This window comes from Phoenix dactylifera, unplaced genomic scaffold (assembly GCF_009389715.1).
Source record: "Phoenix dactylifera cultivar Barhee BC4 unplaced genomic scaffold, palm_55x_up_171113_PBpolish2nd_filt_p 000089F, whole genome shotgun sequence".
NCBI lineage: Eukaryota > Viridiplantae > Streptophyta > Magnoliopsida > Arecales > Arecaceae > Phoenix > Phoenix dactylifera.
Window position 1 is genome coordinate 1,004,060 of NW_024067678.1, and position 13,914 is coordinate 1,017,973.

A 13,914-nucleotide genomic window follows, 5' to 3' on the forward strand; every position below is an offset into this window, starting at 1 on the left:
GTGCTATGGTAATGATGCAATACTCTGCCTTCTTTCAATTTTAGGTTTTCTTGCTAAAGAGCAAAACCCTGTCGTAGACTTCCGATTGAAGGTAGGCGTGTTGATTGGTCTATGCTGAAGCATAAAGACAGAGACCAGGCAACTTATTTTGGTGGGAAATTCGAATTGAGTACCATCAAGGTCCAGAATTTGTATAAATCCACCGACAAGTTTTGGAATTTATACTGTACAGAGATAAGTTATTGTAGTTTGGAAGAAGGGATTATGTGGCATGTGGACTTGTCAAAATTTGATGTTTCAACCCTAGGAGAAAAAAATGTTATTTTAGAGTGTGTGACTGTAAAGAATTGAAGAAATAGCTCTGGTGATTTTTTGCACGCCATGATGGGAAAAATGCAGAAGTTCTCAAAGGGATACTCTTCGGGTTTTGTCCCAGACTACCGGCATGCAGTTGAGACAGCTGGTGAGTCTGAAGGGTTTGGTAGCCCAGGCCATGTTGACTCGGAGGACTCTTGTGCTCCAAAAAGGAAGTGTATAAGCTTAAACATGGAAAGATATATGGTTTCAATGTCCCATTGTAAGTCATTTCTCGGTCGAAGTTGTCTGTTCCAGAGAGGAAGGAGTTGGAAATTAGATTGAGAGGAGAGCTTTAGCAGGTTTGATTATGCCAGAAGAAAATACTCTCTAAGAGCATGGCAGGTGCTAATGGGGTTGCCTTCTCGTCTTCCAGTGATGGGTGTGTGGAGAAACAGGATCTTGTGGGTCAGAATGCTTCGCAAGTGAAGCATGGGAACTCGGGAAAGTTTGAATCTACCAAGTGGGGTCCACCTCCTCTTATTAGCAACTCCTATGCCATGTTGATGAAACAGTGTGAGGCACTTCTGAAGCGCTTGATGGCCCACCAGTATGCATGGGTGTTTAATACTCCTGTTGATGTGGTGAAGTTGAATATCCCAGATTATTTCCATGTTATTAAGCATCCAATGGATTTGGGAACAATTAAGAGTAAGCTTCAGGTGCTTATTCTAGCCTTGGGGTTTTGTCTCAGATGTGAGGCTTACTTTCACCAATGCCATGACCTATAATCCACCTGGTAATGATGTACATATCATGGCAGATATCATGGGCAAATTTTTTGAAACAAGATGGAAACCTATTGAAAAGAAACTGGCTGCAGTTGATGCAGCTGTTAAAAGAGAAACAGAAGGTGCCAAGTCGGTGTTGCAGCCAAAGAAGAGGAAAGCATCTCCTATTAATCACAATATTGTTATGCCTGAGACTGTCAAGCCAATGATGACAGAGAGGAGAAGCAGAATCTGGGCAGGCGCTTGGAAACTTTAGGCAAGCTTCCAGTGCACATCCTTGATTTTTTGACGAGGCATACCGACAATGCAAATGAAACTAACGAGGAGGAGATAGAGATTGATATCGATTCTTTTGGTGATGATAATCTGTTTCAATTACAGAAGCTTCTAGATGATCATTTGCAAGAGAAACAGTCAGGGAGAAAGCAAAAGCTGAGCCTTGTGAAATGGAGGTGGAAATTGATTTTTTAGACTTTATAAATAATGTATTTACCCCATGTATGTACCTAACTTTGCACTAACTTCTCTTGCAGATTTTAAATGAATTCGGACTTAGCAATTCCTCCAGGCATCCTTGCAAAGGTTAACTTCTTGTTCCACTCCAATGCTTTTCTCAACTCTACACACAGTTGTGACTTGTGAGTTAGATACTTCATCTTACACTTGTATCATTCATTCTTGTTTATGTGCAGGCAATGAGCCAGCTGATGAAGATGTGGATATTGGTGGCAATGACTTCCTATTTCAAGCTATCCTCCAGTGGTTATAGAGAAAGATACAGCACTTAGAAGCAGCAAATGTAGTAGTTCAAGCAGTTCTAGTAGTGATTCAGGATCATCTTCGAGTGGTCTGTGCCTGTTTTTAAGTCTTCTTCTTTCCTGCTTTGTATCTTACTATATTATTCTGTTGCTTAACTCATTACTGTATGGTTTGATTCAGCAGTTTCATTTTGAAATTTTATTTATTTATTTTTTTGTGGCATTCATGCCATATTGATTCTTGTGCATTGATGTATATCTGCATTGTTAATGTTCTATTCTTCATATTTTAAATGGTTATTTGTATTTAGAGAAAGATACAGCACTTAGAAGCAGCAAATGTAGTAGTTCAAGCAGTTCTAGTAGTGATTCAGGATCATCTTCCAGTGGTCTGTGCCTGTTTTTAAGTCTTCTTCTTTCCTGCTTTGTATCTTACTATATTATTCTGTTGCTTAACTCATTACTGTATGGTTTGATTTAGCAGTTTCATTTTGAAATTTTATTTATTTATTTTTTTGTGGCATTCATGCCATATTGATTCTTGTGCATTGATGTATATCTGCATTGTTAATGTTCTATTCTTCATATTTTAAATGGTTATTTGTATTTGATGAAGCTCTACATTATCTTCATTTTCTAGGTTATTTTGTGCAGTTCCTTTGAATATGTCATTTAATTTCCTTCCAAATGTGTTTCTGTGGGGTTGCGAGTCACTTTGGATGGTGTGTTCATGTTGACAACTCATCTAATACTTCTTGGTAGTTTAGGAAATAATATCTATCATGGCACCTTTCACTTTTTATGAAAATTTTCTCCGTCCAAACGTATATGCTTTAAAGCTAATGCCGATGCTTCTACTAAATTATGGCTTTATAGTTGCTCACACTACAAATCCAAGATTTTATTTAGTTGCTTGTCCAGAGCTTGTGCTTGGGCAAACTTACATCATGAAATCTGACATGTTTAAAGAGGTTCATTAAACTCCTTATGTGAAACTGTCTTCATGACACTTTAAAGCTGAAATAGATCAATCAAACAAAGTTGAAATAAATGAGAAGATTAACTGTTTTGATACTTTCATAGTTTTTGGTAGTCTTCATGTCCTTACTTGCCAGCCTTCTCAAGATACATCAATTTTGTATATAGATGACCGATTAAATTGGTGTTGGGTATGTATGACCTGAGACGGGGAAGTAAGGGGTGGAGGAGGCTGGATGGCTTTGATGATACACACCTGATTATGTATGAGATCAAGCTAGGCAGCCTTAGTGGATGATTGTTGTGCATCACATCAACATTGTAATAGATGAGGACAGTTTAACTTATATGTAAATTCACAAAGAGAGCCAATAAGTTGCGCATCATGCATTTAGGTTGATGGGTGCCTTTGGATTGATGAGACTTATAAAGGGATACATTGCCTGTGTAAGTTTGGATTGATTTCAGCAGCTTATGGCTGATTCTACTTCAGATTTGATCTCGAATTGCTCATGGGGATAAATCGCTACAACAATCCTCTAGGTTAGAGTAAAAAGAAAGCAGAAGTCGGGCGTTTTAATAATTTAGCGGGAAAGTGGGAAAGGTAGCTTCCATTTTGCTATAGAGAAGAAGAAACTTGTGACATTTTTTTGGTGTTGCTTTTACTTTCTAAAGAAGATTGTTTTTGAAGCAAATCTGTGAAAGTACTCTTAAGAGAATATTTTCTTGACTTGTTTAGTGTTTGATAACATAATATGAAAGCACTTATTGAGCCTTTTTGATTCCCAATGAAGTTTGATTTGACTCTATTAATTCCAACCTTGTGGAGATTAAGGTTTAGATTACAGGCTTTGAGATGATCCCACAAACTCATGCCTTTTGGTCTGGGTTGGTCTAACTCAGGGTATACCGTACCGGCCCATACCGGCCCGTACGGGCAGGGACCGGTACCGGGCTGGTACGGACAGGGACCGGTACCGGGCTGGTACGGACAGGGACCGGTACCGGATCAGCATGGGATCCGGTACCGGAAGCTTTTCATTGAAAAATCAGCCAGTACGACTGCCGTACCGATACAGAACCGATACGGAATTGGTACAGGACCGGTACGGACCAATACGGTACGACAGAGCTTACTCTAACTTAACTTTTCGTAATCCATTTGTACTTGTAATATGGATACTCATAAGAGATGCGACTTATTATTTTATGAAGAAGGTAGGTGATTTATATAAGCATAAGCCATAAACTAATTTTTCTAGTTAGTAACAAAAGCAGCTTTTAGACTTCCACCTATGTGAGAAGCATGCTTCATTGAGCTTCACCAAACGTCTTTCTTGGAATACATGCTTTTCTTAGCTTAAAAAGTTGTGAAACTGTATTTTTAAGCCATGTTAAATACGACGTAATTTTAGTTTCAGTCCAATTATCCTTGTAGAAATACCATAGTGATGCCCTTGTGGACCTTCCTTTTTTGTATTTTTTATTTATCTGGAACTTATTGAATTACTTGTGTATGTAAGTTGTAGTTAGATGAGTGCTCATATATGCTTCTTAGATTTTTGAAATTTTCAAAATACAATTGAAAAACACTAAAGATGAAAAATAAAAGATTGAGGAACTGGAACTAAGTTCTAACTTCTGTGAAGTAAATCTTTAGTAGTTCACATGCATTAGCCACTTCTGCCACGTGTTGGCCTACCCTGAAGCTTGATGGCTTGGCTATGTTGGTTTATGACTAGTATATGGTCTGAATCTACAATCACCATTTGTCCACATCATTTTTTGTGCAGGTTCGACCACTTGGTCTAAGCTGGTGATGATTCTATCTTCATTAGGTGCACGATTCGTCGATTGCAGTGGTAAAGGAGCATGTGTTGTTGTAGGCATCGTGTTTGACTTTATTCTTGTTAGAGTCAAGGGTGTCCAATGGAATGTGTGATCTGCACATCCCATGCACATTGCATTCCTTAGAATCTTGACATGTAAAGAAGCAGCTAGGCATTGATGCTTGACAATGACTTGCTCATAGTTCATCTAGGCTAGTTGTGCACAATGTGTTCCATGGAATCTTTATCTGTAAACATTCCACTAGGCATTGATGCTTGAGAATGACTTGCTCATAGTTCATCTAGGCTAGTATTATGGGAGGTTCTTGCTGCTCCATCTTTAGGTTCAGCTTGTCATCAAGCTCAGATGGCACTACATAGCATGTTTCCTCCATAGATGGTTGATCCACATAGTTTACCCCGGCAAGTGACACAAGATTTGAAAGGGTTGTTACTTATCCAATCTTTACATCTTCTCCCAATTATAGATTACACTGTGCCTAGATCTTCTATTGGGCTTTTACAATCAGCTCCACCACATATTTGTGGTGCTCTTTGATTTGGCTACAACTGTTGTACTATACATTCCCTTGCATAAAGGGTCAGTACAACTGGTAATCCTATGGAGGAAGCCTGTTAGGTTCATGATGCAATGGAATTTTGATCCTTAATTCATCCCTTTTGCCTGCTGTGATCATCTCTTATGGTTATTACGTGCAAGGAGTATCTTAAGTTGTGCCTGTTCTGGTCATGGGCTGGCATCATATATAACAGGTCATGCAATGTTAATCATGTGTTCAGTCATGTGCCATGGTTCGAAACAATTAAATGAGTTTTATCAGTGGTATTTGAGTGTGTGGTGCATGCCATGCACTAGTGAAGATAGACACATAATACGAAGATACATGCCTCCTTATCATGCATGTGTTTGTTTAACACAGTTATACAATACCTTAATTCCTGATCATATGGATCAACCTCCACCAATTGCTGTCCCCTGGTGTCAGAAACAATGTGTTGATGTGATATGCCTGTAGGACTCATATTTGGCAACATATAATTGATATTTGGCTAAGAAACCGCATTCAACTATTTCTAATGAACATGTTTGTCATGACATTTTGTGCATTGTATTTGTGTGTTTCATCAGAGGATGATGGCAAATCTGATTTACTACATTATGATCCTTGAAAAAGGATGCAAGGACTTGCTTACCTCCAGTTTGCTGAGTTGCCTCACTTAATTATTTTTTTATGCTTCAGATCTGCCCACCAGCGATTGTATATGTGACTTAAATGATTTACCGAGATATTTATTAGAGGATGATGGTGAATCTGAGCTATCACTTTTAGGTCCTTGAAGGCTTCAAAAACTTCTTGCTTCTCCATCATAAGCATTTTCAGTTAGCTAAGTCTCTATTCCACTCCTAGTTGTTCTTCGTGCTTTGGAGCTGCTCATCATGCATTGTCTTCATATCCTGATTGATTGAATGTTGAACAAAGTGTCTTTGCTTTAGGATTAGGTGCTTTGGTACCACCTAATAGTTCTCCATTGTAGAATAGGACTAGAGGAATGAAAGTAGAAGAGGGGAAAGTTGGGAAGATGCAGAATGTTTATGCTGTAGAGGCAAGCAAGGGAAAGAAGGTTCCTGACAAGGACTACTATGTAGGAACTAGAGCCCGGCGGCATGGGTCGGTACATCTCCATGCTGTTCCGTGTTGGGCCCATGCCGACACAGTAGAGGGGGCAAAGGAGAGGAGCATGAGAGAGAGAAAGAGAGAGAGAAGGAAGGGGGAGAGAGGGCGGAGGTCGACGAGCCGCAGGGAGAGGCGAAGGAGGGGCTTCGCCCCTAGTTCCCCTGTTTTATTCAAAACAGGGGTCCCGAAGGGGCCCCCTTTTTATGTTTCCGATTTTTAAGTGAAGTTGGCCCCTCCTCCGCACGGCTCTCCGGCCCTCTGCTGGCTGGCCTCCACCTCCTCCGCACGGCTCTCCAGCCCTCTGTCGGCCGGCCTCCATCTTTCTCTCTCTTTCTTTCTCTCCCTCCTCCTCTCCTGCTCTCTCTCTGTCTTTTCCTCTCTTCTCATTCTCCTCCTCTCCCTCTGTCTCTGGTTTCTCGTTTTGGTTGTTAGAACCGTCCTGGTCCGCCGCTAGTACGGCTCGGCATGCCCCAAACCGGGCGCTTCGGGACGGTTCTGCCAATCATGGTTCCTAATTTTACAAAAAAGAGAATTAAATTCGAAGTTATTGATTCTCTTCGTCTAGCATCGTAGCACATGGCTTAAGTTGTGGCTACATAAGTCTTATATGATCCATCTTTCACCACAGTAGCATACAATAAGAAAGCACTAGAATATTAAAAAAAGACTAAATAACTGAAATAATAAGACAACTTAAGCGCTAGCTACATAATTGGTAATAGGGATGTTGAATGGCTTATTTTGATATAATTGGTATTCCTAAGAAGTGATATTGAATTTAATTTGCTAGAATTTCTAGTGAGTGTCATGAATTAGTTGAAGCGCTAGCTACATAATAACAATTGTGCCTGCCCTTCTTTTTCAAGTGAATTGCCACTTCTTGCACATCGGCTTAGATGATTGTAGTCAATCTTGTCATTGAATTTAGTTTTATGGCTCTCTTATTATGTTCAACTACTTTCTTGATCTTTGATTGCTTTGAGCTCAAACCATGGAAGGTTGGTTGAAATATTCAAGGGGGGGATCTGCGACAAAGTCCTTTTCTTAGTTAGAGTAGACATTCTGGGTCCATTTTGGTTCCAGAAGATCTTGTTGGTGCGATAAAGATCTTCCACGTGAGAGGTCCATCTTAAAAGCATGTTGGAAGTAGGGAGGTTAAGAGAGAGTGGGCAGCCAGCAACACAACAAATCCTTGTTTTTATGGGATAAGATGGATCACTTTGGAAAAGGGATAGGTTATCGCAGCAAAGGGAGTAGTTGTACTACCAGCTGCCCTGATTTCTTTTCACCAATCCATTTCCAGCAAATTTTAAAGCAGTTGCAGGGAATCTTATTGGACCGGTAAACAGGGCCTTAGAGGAAAACTAGCAAGTATTATCCCTTGCATGGATTTAACTTAGACTCAATCGTCATTAGGGATGCAAGTTGAATGTTCAGCCCAACGTGACTCACATTGGCTATGCTTGACCAGAATTAGTTGGTTAGTGTCCATTTGGACCCAAAATTGACCTCATGGTGAAGTAATTCAGGTTATGGTGGATCAGTTTCTGTTTATGCTTTATGTAGCTTTGGTGTTTGTGGATCAGACTCTATGTTTTGAAATATCCTTTGGTGAGTAGAGTCTACTGCGGTTGGTCCAGTTCCTAGGTGACCTTTGTAGAATGCAATTGAATAAAATCTTCAAGACGTGAAACAGACTGAGAAGTTTGGGTCATGGGCTTTGGTTGTTTAAAAATTAATTCAACTTCATGCCCGATATGGATTTAACTGCCTGCTTGTCCCCTTAATTACTAATTGATAACCACCAAAGTTAAGACCTGAAACAGACCGACAAGTTTGGCTATTGGCTTTAGGTGGCTCAAAATTGATTCATCTTCATGCTGGATAAGGATTTTGCTGCCTACTGGATTCGGTAATGACAAGTTGATAGCACACCAAAATATCTTGCATTGTGCCTTTCTTGGCTCGGGACTGGCATGATACATTTATTATGTTATACATTGCCAACAGTAAGCATTGGCATGTAAAGTCACACTAGCTTGTCACGAGATACACAAAGTTAAGATACCCTTCTTTATTAAATTCTTGTTTGAACCTTAGAACAATAAAGGCTTCTTTATTATGATATAAAAATATGTTTTGAACAACTAAAGGTAATTTCTTAGGCTCACATATTATTGTAAAACTATAAAACATCCTAAATGTTTGTGATGATTATTATGTATTACATAGTTTAAAATTTCGAAGCAATCTATCATACAGATTGACGTTAGATAACTACTATGCTCCATGTTAATTGTTCTTACAAGCTTAAAGTCTATGGCTGTGGTATATTTGTTGTGGGCATAACTCTGTTTACACATTAGCTTGCATATCATTATTGTTGTGCACCTAGTGATATACTTATGATATCAGTCTTGGTGCTTGGTGCTGGCTTGTGGAGTCGATATACCTTTTTGGTATCATCGTGGGCATAAACTATCGTTATTGCTGCCACAAGTACAGCAACTCCTACTGCATGTGTCTGGTCTGGAGAGAGGTAGCCATAACATGGGTAGTAGGCTACAGGATATATGCCTGGCATCTGCTAGTCATGGCATGCTTTGATAATGAGATATGGAGGATGATGAACCACATGTGGGATAAATCGTGAATTTCCATAAGTGAAAAATACACCAATCCTTTTAACTTGCAACTGGTTGTCCTTTATGGATTTCATCCCAGACATCTAAATGCTTCTCTTATAGGCCTTATACCCTAAGATGTCCCCTAGAGGATTAAAGATCCTAGCCACATGCTGTCTCTTATAGTTTCTTTGACTCCTGGCGGTATGGCTGTTGGGGATTGTAAAACATGCTTTTAAAATAGGAAAGTAGGATTCAGGTCTTCACCTCTGTGTCTTGGCCTATGACGTGTAAAGAATACTCGTAGGCAGTGGTCACTATGCAGCAATATGGGCTAGGGTGGATAATACAGCGTACAGACCCATGTACCTTGGCAATAACAGCATATTTTCAGTTGGTATGGTAGGACTGGCACTTCAAACTATAGATTTAAGTTAAACTCGTAAAACTGGTGAACACCAACTACCCTTTATGAGAATTTTGTTTCAAATATTTAGAACTTCATATTATACAGGTTAAGCTGAAAGGGCATGAGATTTGTTGCATAACAGAGGTCTTTTTCTCATTTTATTTTGTCATAAGATTGGTGCCTTGTATGCATAGATGCTTAATGCTTGTTCTTGCAAATGTACTTTGTGATTCTACTCTTCTGATCCTTCTGCAGATTCAGACTCTGGTACTTCCTCAGGAAGTGAGTCAGACGAGGAAGTTGCTAGTCCTCCAAAGGTTATCAAGGTATTTTAGCATTTGAAATTGCTGCATGAGCTGTTGCTTGAGACTGCCAGCAATTTTCTAGCCTTGTCATTCCATTTCTATTCAATATTATTATCAATATGAATCATATCTTGTTAAATCTCTTTCTGTTTGTATACTTCAGAAATTTTATCATCCTTTAGAAATTATAGTCTGTCATATTTGTGTATGCAGGAAAATGTACGATCTAGGGCAGCTTTGGACCAAGAAAAAAGTGATGTTTTAAACCCGCTCGATGCAAACAGTAGGTTATTGAGCTACACCTTTAATCCATGGAAATTGGTATGCTTGTAATTTTCTTGTATCTGGAGATCGATATTGTTTCCTTCTTTCATCATTTCATTGTCTAAATGCTTGTATTATTAGCAACTTACAGGATCTTCTAATGGGTTAGATCAACCAGAACAGGATGCTGATCCTATACCTTTATCTGCCGAGGCAAATAGCCACCAAGAGGGTAAGCATGAATTTCCAAGAAGAATACTGCGAAACTCCAAGGATCCTAAGCACATATTATGCACGGACCCCCTCACCTTTGCATTATGAAAACTTTAGGGGGGAATACTCCATCTGAGAGGCCTGTCTCCCCCAAAGAGCTCTATCGTGCAGCTTTATTGAGAAGTCGCTTTGCTGACACAATCCTCAAAACTCACGCTTGACCAGGTTGGTTAGAAGTGTGACTCACTTTTGCTGTCACTTCTGATCATGTGGTATACTGCCCAAGAATTGTACCATGTACATGATCTGTGTAATCATTTTTCTGAGACTAGGGTGAAAAGAGGGATCCAGAGTAACTTCAGCTTGGGAAGGAGGAGCTTGAGAGGCAAAAAAGGGAAGGTAAGAAGCAACGAGGCAATTGTTAATACTTTTTCATTGTTTTTTTTTCCATTTCATGTTGTGAATGATTTACCTATAATCATATGAACAGAGAAAGCTCGGTTGCAAGCAGAAGCCAAGGCTGCTGAAGAAGCTCGAAAGCAAGCTGAAGCAGAAGCTGCAGCAGAAGCTAAGCACAAACATGAACTCGAGAGAGAAGCAGCACGTCAGGCCTTGCTTCAGGCATGTAAACTTTTGTTTTCAGGCATATCATAATGGCTTTCATTTGTTATTTTGATCTTTTATTTGATGGTGGATATTCTATGCATTATGTGGATGGAGAAGACTGCGGAGATCAATGAGAGCAGTCAATTTCTAAAAGATCTAGAGTTGCTTAGAGCTGTTCCAGCTGAACATGCACCTAGTTATGTTGGCGAGACAAGCCCAGCTCACTTAAAGGAGGGGGTATTGGCTGTTTTAAATTTGGGGGCAGTAACCCTTTAGAACAGCTTGGGATGTACATGAAAGCCGATGACGAAGAGGAGGAAGATGGTGAGCCAAGCAGTGTTCTTGCAAATGATGTTGAGGAAGGAGAAATTGATTGACCATCTTCAGCTCTTCCTGCTACATGCACGCCCATAGGCTGGGGTCCGTCTTGTGGTTAGCGGACTGGGCCCAAATGCGTCCCAAGTACCAAGTGTGTTTGTCTGGCCTAAGCCAACAACAGTCAAGATCGTCATGATTAATGTTGCCAAAGGTACTGCTGATGTTGTTCTATGCTGGTTTCTGGCTTGTATTCAAGTGGCCATCAGTTTTGGTGTTGAGAAGCAGGTTGGTCCCGTTGGGAAGCTTGTGTACTCTATACGAGCGTTGGACTGCAATGTGGACTGGTTAAGAGGAAATTGGTGAGTCTGACACGTGTGCTGCAGACTCAAAATGGTGATATTTATATGCTGATTGAGGCATCAGATTGCATTCCATGTCATCTATTACAATGTGGGAGCTGTAGGAGGTTTTGGAGATTGCTGTTGATAATTTACTTTTTTTTTTTCCGCATGTGCTCCCCATAACCGTACAAAGAAAGCCGATGGATGAAAACAAAGTTCCTTCATTCTTAGTGCAGTTATGGTCTGCTGATGCATGCTAGGTTTGTTTTTAGATGCCTTTCTAGCTATGTTCAATTGCGTTCATTGTAGTTTGGCTTCTGCTCCTGCTTTCCTCTGTCGCTCGACGGTGAGAACTTGCTGATATGAGAAAATGGAAAATGCTCAAATTTGAGCAATAGGAAATAATGAGCGTCGAATAACTCGATTGGCGGAACTCTTTAACAAGCAACTAAAGGAATCATGAGCAATTTGTGGATAAAATGATGACACTACGGTGTAATATAGTTAAACAGAGAGAGAAAGAGATGCAAACAAGCAGGAGAAGCTGAGCTGGTAACACAATCTTAGGAATAGCTATCTCTGCTATTCTCTCACAGATTTCTTCTCTTCTTGTTCAGCAAGACGTGATGAGATGCGTGCCTATACTTGTTTCCAGCTGAGTCATGTTTTTCCTCGGCAATAACACATTTTGCCGTCATTATCTTGCCCATCATGTTCTAGCAATGACTGATGTTATGGCTTTATTGCGATGTGCCCCTCTGTAAAGTTACAGGGAAGCTTGGTCCTTCTTAATCCTGGAGTAACAACTCTTCTACTGCTTTTACAGTCACAAAGTTCCGAGGCACTTTATAGTAGTTGTACGCTATACCACTGACTCGCCCTGGGAAGCCTCCGGAGATCTTTCAAGTTGGCCATCGGCCACAAAGCCATATCACGCTATCTTGCTGTCTGCATTGATGCTCTTTTCTACTTATTCTTTACCTGCAAGGAAATGACTGAAGCTGATTTGTAATTGTTGCAAACTAGACATGTTTTGTTTCCAGTTCTTTATAAATCTCACACATTGATAGGTTGAGATCTAGCTTTCCTAACGGTGGATGCAGAGGAGATCATGCGTATATTTGTCACGAAGGATTCATGTTGGACTGCATTTTTACAAAGCAATCATGTGACATCACTACATGAATGTATTCATGGCTGAAAGACCTTTTATGAAGTACTTTTTTGTCTAATAAAATTCTAATCAGTTGCTTGATTTTGATCCTTGTGTGATGGGAATCTTGCTTGATGAGAGAATTGAAGTTTTGGTGCTAATATATCTCAATGTGTAAAGCGAATCTGAATGTCAAAGAGGCTCTGCAATCCTCCAAGTTTGTATTATATTGCTCAAGGGACTAAACAGATCTTGATTCATATCGGGAATAGTTATGGATTGTTTAGCAGAATCAAATAGTGATGAGCAAGGAAAAAGAAGAAGGAAACACGTGTTATTTATGTGGATCATGTTGTACTGAATTCTTATATCTGTACCTTTATTTCAAGAGGCAATTTTTGAACTTGTGAAGCTCCTACTTCAAGCTACCGAATGAATTTTTGTTTTGTATTGAAATTTTGACTACCCTAATATAATGTTATCTTTATATGATAGAGTGACTGACAAACAGATTGTATTTATTTTGAGACATTGTGGTGGCACACTTAGACAACTATCTTCTCTTTGAGTTTATATTTTTGTATGGATTTTATCGGTATTAGAATTTTATAACTGCTCCATTGGTTATGGACTTGATCGTGATGGTGTGGATTGTTCTCAAGCCTGAATAAACAGACCTGACCCGAACCCAAACCAGACCCGAATTTTTTGGGTTGGGTCTAATGATACATGGACCCGACCCGACTCGAATGACCCGTTGGGTCAAAAATTATAGCCGTAGACTCGATCCGATCTTCTATTAAGTTGGATCTGGGTCCAAAATTAGGATCCAAATAAGAAATTGGGTTAGGTCGGGTCACTTATGACCCAGTTCGATCCGACCCATTTGCATCCCTAATCACCAATTCTTTCCTGTTGTCTCGCTCCTTGATGTCCTAAGGAACTTGTTTCTTCCCACCACCTGTGATCTTTTAGACCAATCTTTCTATTTTCCACTACCTTTCTTCTTTCATCGGTGCTTTTCCTTTCTCCTCGTGTCTTCCACATTTTAGCTACTTTTTCGGCTTAAGAGGAAGAATTCTTGACCTAAATGACATATCCCCTCGTTTAGACTTCTCACTCGAAAGATGATGTCCAGAATTTCTTGAGAAGTGCTAGTCATATTTTATTAGCTCCTCAAGAGTTAAGCCAAATCACAACCTTATAGCACAACCATCGCAAGAGACTTCATTATAGATGAAATTCCAATTCTTTAGATCTTCAAACTTTTCTCTCCGTGCAGACTATGGACCCAACCTGTTCTTGGCCGGAGCTATCCTATCTTCGTGCTATTC

The 13,914-nt window shown here is 39.8% G+C and overlaps 1 pseudogene; it reads left to right on the top strand.

Annotated features, from left to right (window-relative positions):
• Positions 1–605: 605 nt before the first annotated feature.
• On the top strand, positions 606–12,682 carry LOC103713522 (annotated as a pseudogene).
• The last annotated feature ends 1,232 nt before the right edge of the window (positions 12,683–13,914 follow it).